The following is an 8,512-nucleotide window of genomic DNA, read 5'->3' as shown; positions in this document are numbered from 1 at the left end:
TGTTTGATTTAATTTGGTGAATTTCTGTTTAATTGTGCATGTTTCGTAGTGTGGAAGCTCGATATAAATTCGAAAAAGATGTGCCGTAAAAAGAAGTGTTTAGCTATTCAGCAGAGTATTTAAAATTTGGTTTTGTCACGTCACCGCAAAATGTGCAGTTTCCGCATTGTCTTTTGTGCCATAAAACATTTTCTAGCAATGAAACGATGAAACTCTCTCGAATGAAAGAGCATTTGTCAAGAGTACATGATGACGAAGTAAATAAACCTCTTAGTTATTTTCAAGACCTCAAAACAAAAGCGGATAAACGGCCAAAGGTGGGTGAATTACTCAGAAGACAAGCAACAGATCTTGACAAAGGGCTTCTTGCTTCTTACGAAGTGTCTCTTTTGATATCAAAATGTGGTAAGTCTCATACGATTGGCAAATCTCTTATTCTACCGGCTGCCAAAAAATAGTTGAAATTTTGCTTGGTGAGGGCTCTAGTAAAAAGAAAAGTCAATCTCTCCCCCTGAGTAAAAACAGTTTCCAGGAGAATAGATGAAATGACTGCTGACATTGAGTGCAAACTCATAAATGTTTTGAAACAAAGTAAATTTGCACTACAGATTGATGAATCAACTGTGACAGATAACAGAGCTATTTTATTAGCTTACGTGAGGTTTATTAATGAGCTGAAAGAGATAACTGAAGAAATGTTGTTCGCCAGAACTTTGATTACTGATACCAAGGGATCGTCGATTTTTAAAGGCGCTAATTGGAGCTTGCGTATCTCACAGATATTTTTGAAAAAATGAACGAAGTCAACATTAAGCTTCAAGGAAACAAGATGAACCTCATCAAGGCCAAAAGCATAATTTCAGCATTCATTGCCAAATTGAAATCCACAAGGCAAATATTGGCCGTAAAGAATTTATCCTGTTTCCGACTCTAAAAAAAAAAGTTTAATCGTGGATGATGAACTTCCTGAAGAAAAATTTTTAATTTTTATTGATCACCTTGATCAGTTAAAAAAGAACATGGGATCAAGGTTAGCAGATTTGATCAACTTACAAATTCCTGACTGGATTTTAGACCCATTTAGTTTTGAAGATATGAATGAACTTGAAAACTCTTTGCAGACAGTTTATGGATTTGAAATTTGATTGTGAATCAAAAATTACTTTCAAGAAATACGGTTACGAACTTGCCTGGGTGAAGCTTATGGGTACTTACCCACAACTTTGGAAAAAAGTTGAACACCTCCTCATCTCATTCCCCTCAACATATTTAGTTGAAAAATTATTTGGCTCTGTAGTGCAGTTTCTCACGAAGCAAAGAAATAGATTGGGTATCTGCCTCAAAGGGGACCTCAGATTAAATCTCACTAATATAAAGCCAGACATCAAAGCTTTAACAGAGTTCCATCAAGCACAAGGCAGCCATTAAAAAGGTAAGGTAAAAAAGAACAAATCTTAACAGTTAAAATTTTCAATTTTTTCCGAATTTCAATTTAAAAAAAGAATGTTACTGAAAAATGTAGTATTCTTATTTTTGCTAAGTATTCAAATGACGTTGGTTAATTAAAGCACTTCAAATTACGTTTTATCTTTTTTTTCTTTTGAGTGGGGAGGAGGTGAAGGGGTTAATAATAAAAAAAATCAATTTTAAAGCTAATTATTACTTTATCATGCACTTTTTGAAGCTTTAAACTAAAATTAGACGTTCAGTAACATTAATCTTCACTAAAATCAGCGCCATCTAATTTGTTTTTAAGGGAAGAACGTGGGGGGCGATAAGTATAATTTAACTTCCGAAAGGGGCGATGGGCCAAAAAAGGTTGGGAACCACTGCTCTAAACCCATTCTTAATCTAGTCAACAACACTGCAATACTAACCCAGCATTACGAGGGAGTTTTTCTTCTGCGGCTATGAATGAAAAAATAAAAGTCATCAACTATCATGATACATATTTGTTAAATAAACCGAACTCCCAACTAATGAGCCAGACTAGTTGGATTATATAGATAGTGTGAACTGCATGGTTTATGGTGCTAATGCAAACAAATTAGAATTTAATGTTCATAAAAGCATACAAGTCTACATTCAATTTTTATACGTGGGTTTTGGATATGTGGGGATTGAAACAGGGGCGGCAAATAGGAGGGGCAAGAGGGGGCGGTCGCACCCCCAAATTTTTCTCCAAACTTTCTGGCTTTTTCAGCACAGAAAAAAATGACGTAGAACCATGGTGAACTTTAACTCAAGAAGTAGTTTTCCTATATATAAGGCTAAATTCCTCATTGTGTGTGCCCAGTGTAACGATAAGACCCGGATCTATAAATTTCGGGCCCCCTGCAACAAAATCTGTAGGGCCTCTTCCCAATGGCCAGCAGCGTATATTTGCAGGCCTTAGTGCTTTTTTTTTTTCAATTTCTTGGGTCGTTTGGCCCCTTAAGGACATGCCCCCCCCCCCCCCCCCACTGCGGGATCTATGGGAACGCAGATCCGGACTTGGATCTGGAACGATTGTAGATACAGTATGAGAGGCCATGCAAGCAAGTGGTGTGCATGATTTTCAAAAGAAAATTCCTTGAGAATAACACTGATTTTACGCTCATATTTTAAGTGTATGTTTATTTATTGAGTGTATATTGCTTTTTTCAAGTACAGAAACATTCCAGCTACTCAATACATAGCATTCATTCAGAGAAACTTCTTAAAAATACACGCTATTTTTGAAAACATAAACATCACACATCAACAAATTCCTTCTTTAACTATGACTCGGATTGACACAAGATGGTCTTCAATAGTTAAAACAATAAAGCATTTCTCGATAATTTCAAAGCAGTGATTTGACGCCTGGCAGAATTATTGCAAAACGATTCCTTCAATAGTGAGAAAGCTGGTGCCCTCTAACATGAATGGCTTCGTTTAAATTTTATTTAATTTGTGTATATCGTGGAAAGTTTTTGAACAATGCTTTGCTCTATCAAAACATCTTCAATCCGTTACCGTTATTTTTTGACTATTCAAGTTTCAGTTCAGTCTGCAATTGAAACTGTTAATGATTTTAACTTGTATGTTTATTTCAACCAAGCGTGTAACTTTTCAAAAAAAATCTTTTTCTGCTCCAATTTAAAAAAAAAAAAATCAATTTAGGATATGTAACAAATATCTCCATGATGATGAAAAGTTAAATATTGATTTAATATTTTGTATAAACCAATAGATTCATTTTTAATGAAAATAACTCAAGATTTGATGAATATTTTTTCTGCATTGTTTGCTCTATATTATCTGGATTGGATGTTGAAAACAAAAAATAAAATATTTCAATGAGTCACGAAGCATTGTTTTGTAGATAGAGGCTAGATTATTCAATGATGAAAACTGAAGACCCTCGCAATTTTTAAAGTTGCCTGGGTAATTTTGAAGAGCAAGATCTGAAAAGTGTATTTTTATGCATAGCTTTGTTACCTCAATTAATTTTTTAACTAATCCAACCAGCTCAGCTAGTTGAGCAAGATCATTTTTATGTCTCAGGAGGTTAGAGACCTTTTGTCGGAGCACCATGGATCAAAAATTTTTTATGCGGAAAAAGAGCGCTACCCTGAGCATTGATGGATTAGTGCATGATTTCCTATTCTTCTGAATTCCGTAAAACATTCATTGAAAATTCACTGAAAGGTAAAAACTGTAGTATCAAGTTGTTTCATATAAAATGAATTAAGATTTTATCATAAATTTCAATACATTTTATAAGTTATCATGTTTTTAAACATTATTGATTGTTAATATTAGACTAGTTTTATGACCACCTCTTGTTCGTCAGTGTGCGTTTTGTACCATACTGAGGTAACTCATATTTAAGAAGCACGATCCCCCAAATGTAATGCTGAAATGCCGCCCCTGGATTGAAAATAAGTTGGAATCTTTCCTTTAAAAAAAAAATTATTTCAATTCTAATTATTTTTAGATTATTTTCATATTTTTGATAGCTTTAAATGTTATATTCATTGATTTTCTAGCTTTTTGGTAATCCGGTGCTGCACAATTTGTTTTACTTTTTATTGAAATTGTTAGTTAATGTTTTGAGATATTTGTGTCTGTTTATTAAAGTATTTATAAATTCCATCAAAAAACATGTCCATGTTTTTTCTTCTTTTTTTTTAATAGTTGGACGGTTTTATGATAAAGCATGCAATGCTGGATGCAATTTTTCCTAGCTGGGCCAACTCTTGAAACTGCTGCCCTTACCTTTCTTCCTTAAGCTTTTATATAAAGTTTCAATGAAAAATATGCAGAAAAAGGGTGAATTTGCTGTCTGGGCAAGGGCCCTGTCTGGCTTCTCCCTAGATTTGGCACTGTAAGCATGCTCTGATTTTCAGTTGGATGTTACAATTAGGGATGCTAGAAGTACCACTAAAGTATTTCTATTTTGTTTCTTCAATTCAAAACTTAAGGAATGGTTTTTTTATTATGTATAAAAATTACAAAGATAAATATAATTTAAAAATATTGAAGATACCATAACGAAAACTAATGCAAACTAACATGGGCCCACATGCAAAATTTTAAGGGTGGGGGGGGGGGGCTCAGATATTTTCCCAACGGAAACCGATTTCAGTACAGATTAGGGTTATTAGAATTTGACACTTTTAATAAATTCATTAATTGCTGGGGAAGAAATGTTTTTACATTTTTACGAAGAAAAAAGTACTTAAAAGCAAGGAAGTTCCAACTTTTCAGGGGGGCTTAAGGCCCACACTTGCCTTCCCCCCATATGAGCGTCCCTGCTAACCAAATGCAGTGAAATCTCCATTGCAAAACTTATAAAATCATTTAGTAGTTGAAAAAACTAGTCAAAAGTAGCGCGAGTACAGTGAAACTTTGGTAACTTGGCACCCGATAAGTCGACTACCCTGGTAAGGTAGGCTGACCAGTGAATGAACACTTCATATTTTTTGTGAAAAAATAGAGTTTTAAAACTTTTCTTGAATTGGCAAGTAACTCCCTTCTACCCATTTTCACTGGGTCAAGCTTTTTTTTTCATTTCAATCCCCCCCCCTTTCCCCCCCAAAAAAAAGCCTTACTGCAGAACCATAAAAAATCTCAATTTTTTAAAAATAACTACATACATCATTTGATGTGATTTTGCTGTCACATGGCAAATACTAAAAATTTTTAACGATGCTATGAATTTTTGAAAATGAAAATTTGCTTTCATGTTCATTCACTGGTCAGTCTATTCTAACTTGACATTTATTTTTCTCATGGTTAGGCTAATTTCAATAGGCGAAAACCTCTCCAACTTGACACACATTTGCAAGAATCCCTATAAGCCAACATCCAATAGCTGTTTTAGTCCAAATCTTTTCTAGAAAGCTCTGTTAGAGAATTCCATTTTTTACCCAGTGGAGGCAGCCCCTGGTCACTCTGTACTGTTAATGCAATTCTAAAAGGCTAGGAAAAATATAAACAGAGGAGTCCTGTAGAGAAAAAAAATACCATGATATGGTTTTCAAACAAGTGTGAGCAAGATTTTTCATCTTAAACAGACCTGACCGACAAGAAGCTTTTCTCTTTTTCCAAAAATTATGGATTTATTCCTCATGAAATATTGAAATAATAATAGTTAATTTATCATGTACTTTTCAACAAAAAAAGAAAATTCATTTACTGGGATTTTTTTCATAATGTGAATGCTAAAGATTAGTAAGCTTTCTAAAGAGTGATACGGAAACTCTTTACAAATTAAAATTATAGAACCTCAGTAATTTGACATCCACATTAGTTGACATGTTTTCATGTTCCTTTGGGTGTGAAGTTATTGGGGTTTCACTGTACATTGAAGTAAAAAGAATCTGTACATATAAGTTTTTGTCAAGTTGTATTTTTTCTCATTCATTGCTTTAAAATATTAATAAGATATTTTGCTACTTTGATGCATATTTTCACAGTTCTTCATACGTGTTTAACGCTCTATTTCCGCAATGATATTTTAAGAATTTCATGATTGAAAATAATATTTCTGCAATAGATGTTGCAATATGCAAACTGACTAAATTTACAAAAGTATTTATATTTTAAGAAGTATGTAGGACACTCAGGTAAAGTTTCTACAGTTAACCTACAGTCTGTTGTGGGAATAATTCAGTTTTCCATAGCAGACATTCCACAATCAAAGCAAATACTACATCCTGATAAATCTTTAAAAATAAACTTCTTTCGGTACTTTTGAATTACTTCCATCGACATGGTGCAGATCTAAGATCGTTCTCCCTTATGATTATGTAAAATTGTCAAACTGCTTTGTATTCTGTCAATCTTTTTTTAAGAAGTAAAATAGCATCTACAAGTGATTGAAAAGTGCTATCATAAAAAAAAAAGAATAAAAGCAAGAAAAATGCTTTATTTATTTTTTTAAGTTAAAAGCATCTACAATCAGTAGTGCCAAGAACAGAAATTTCTGAGATGCTTAAGAATTACACAAAATGTTTGTCAGCTGCTATATAAATTCATTTTTCCTGTTGCATTTTCAAGATTAAAAAGAACTATTAATTTTTGATTTACTAGGGGATCTGCACCCTACTCACTAATCCCTGAAGATTGCTTCACAATTTTATTTGGTTTGGGAAGATTTAAAGTGCCTGTTTAAAAAAATCTGATCAAAATGCACGTTATGATTGGAACAAAATAAAAATTGCGCTCTCCTTCCCGTAAAAAATAGTTTCAGCAAAAAGTTCATGAAATATAGAAAAATATTAAAATCAAACTCCAACCCCAAAGCAAAAAGAACTTTATAAAAATACCTATAACAGAATTATTTTAAAAATGCTATAAAGAGCAACGCTCTCCTTAGGTACAAACTAACTTTTACCGACTTTTATAGCTACAGGCCTCCTGAAGAAAGCAAAACGGCGCAGGGCTATATGCAAGGGGGTGGTTTATAGGGTTCAAACCCCGTCCGAAATTTTTCATCCAAAGAAATGTTTTCCATTATTTATCTATTCACATTTTGGTAACAAAAATAATGTTGTTATTATTTCAATTTTATTTGTGAAATGAAATTAGTATGACTGAAAAATTGTACAAATTCATTGTGTGTTTATGGTAGTTATTGAGAAATTCATTTATTATGTAACAATATAGTGTTTTATAAGAACATACCCTCCCTCCATTTAGGTAATCTTCATTTATTATGTAACAATATGGCGTTTTATAAGAACATACCCTCCCTCCATTTAGGTAATCTTCATCTATATATATAAAAATCTCGTGTCACGATGTTTGTTCGGGGTAAACTCCGAAACTACTGAACCGATTTTTATCAAATTTCATACCTATATGTAATTTGGTTCAACTTAAAAGCTTTAGTGGTGATTGAAGATTCATGCATTTCAATTTAAATATTGTTGTTTAGTCATTATGGTGTGATATCACCTGATCGATTCATCACCGACTTAGTTAACACTGATTTACAACGAGAAAAAACAGCGCAATGACGCTGTCTTAGCTACAATAATTGTGAAAAATGAGCCATTTCTGACAGCTGAAAACAAAAATCTTAATCAGATTGTGCTGACCGTTGATGGTGAACAAGGCTATACAGTTGTCGATGAAAACAAAGCCGTAAACATTCCAACTGAATTTTTAAATCCTCTGGATATACCAGGAATGCCATTAGACGATTTCCGGTTGGATATTGTTTCACCATTTTTTTTTTCACAGATAAAAACCCACCTAGATTATGCAACAGTACACGCTTCTTCATCAAAATTTCAACAATTTTGACGTAAAAGTTTAAAGGAGAAATTTTTGTGTTGCCACGTGATCCATTAATAGCGTCATGATTTTCAAACACATTTGGAAGGCTTCAATTTCCCATTTGTTTAGCTTTTGAAAAGACCATAAATACATCTCAAGACCAAACAATGTCTACTTTTGGTCTGAACTTGAAACATACATGTTTCTCTCATGGGCAACTATCTATCACCTACTCACAAGTGGGAAAGTTATCATACCAATTCGTGTTAGCAAAATCCAGGTTAAACAAGAATATTGTTCACAACTTAGTTCTTAGATAATTTTCAGTCTTCAAATAATAGAAACACTAATATCGAAGTCAATGTTATTTACCTCATTTATAAAATTTAATTTTTATATGTTTTTAATTTAGTTAATGTGTTTTGTAAAGAAGTTATTTATTATAAACTATAGAGAAATCTGAGATGAATAAAATATAGTGTACATTCTAAGAGTATATGTTGGTTTATGCTTAATTTCTACGTTCCGATATTTTACAATCAAATTCGATATTTACTGTCACTTCCAAGTTATTTTGCTTTTATTTTTGGCAGAAGTCATCTTGAAAAATTTACTAAGCGTAACTACAGAGCTTTTACAATTGAAGATTTAGTTAGTACTTAACACAATAAGTAGTACAATAAGTACTTAATTCAGTCTAATACGCCCATTATCAATCTCATATGTTTTAAAATTGGCTAAACTATTTTAAGCTTTACTA

Source organism: Uloborus diversus, chromosome 4, assembly GCF_026930045.1.
Source record: "Uloborus diversus isolate 005 chromosome 4, Udiv.v.3.1, whole genome shotgun sequence".
Lineage (NCBI taxonomy): Eukaryota > Metazoa > Arthropoda > Arachnida > Araneae > Uloboridae > Uloborus > Uloborus diversus.
Note: the sequence above shows the minus strand (reverse complement) of the source record.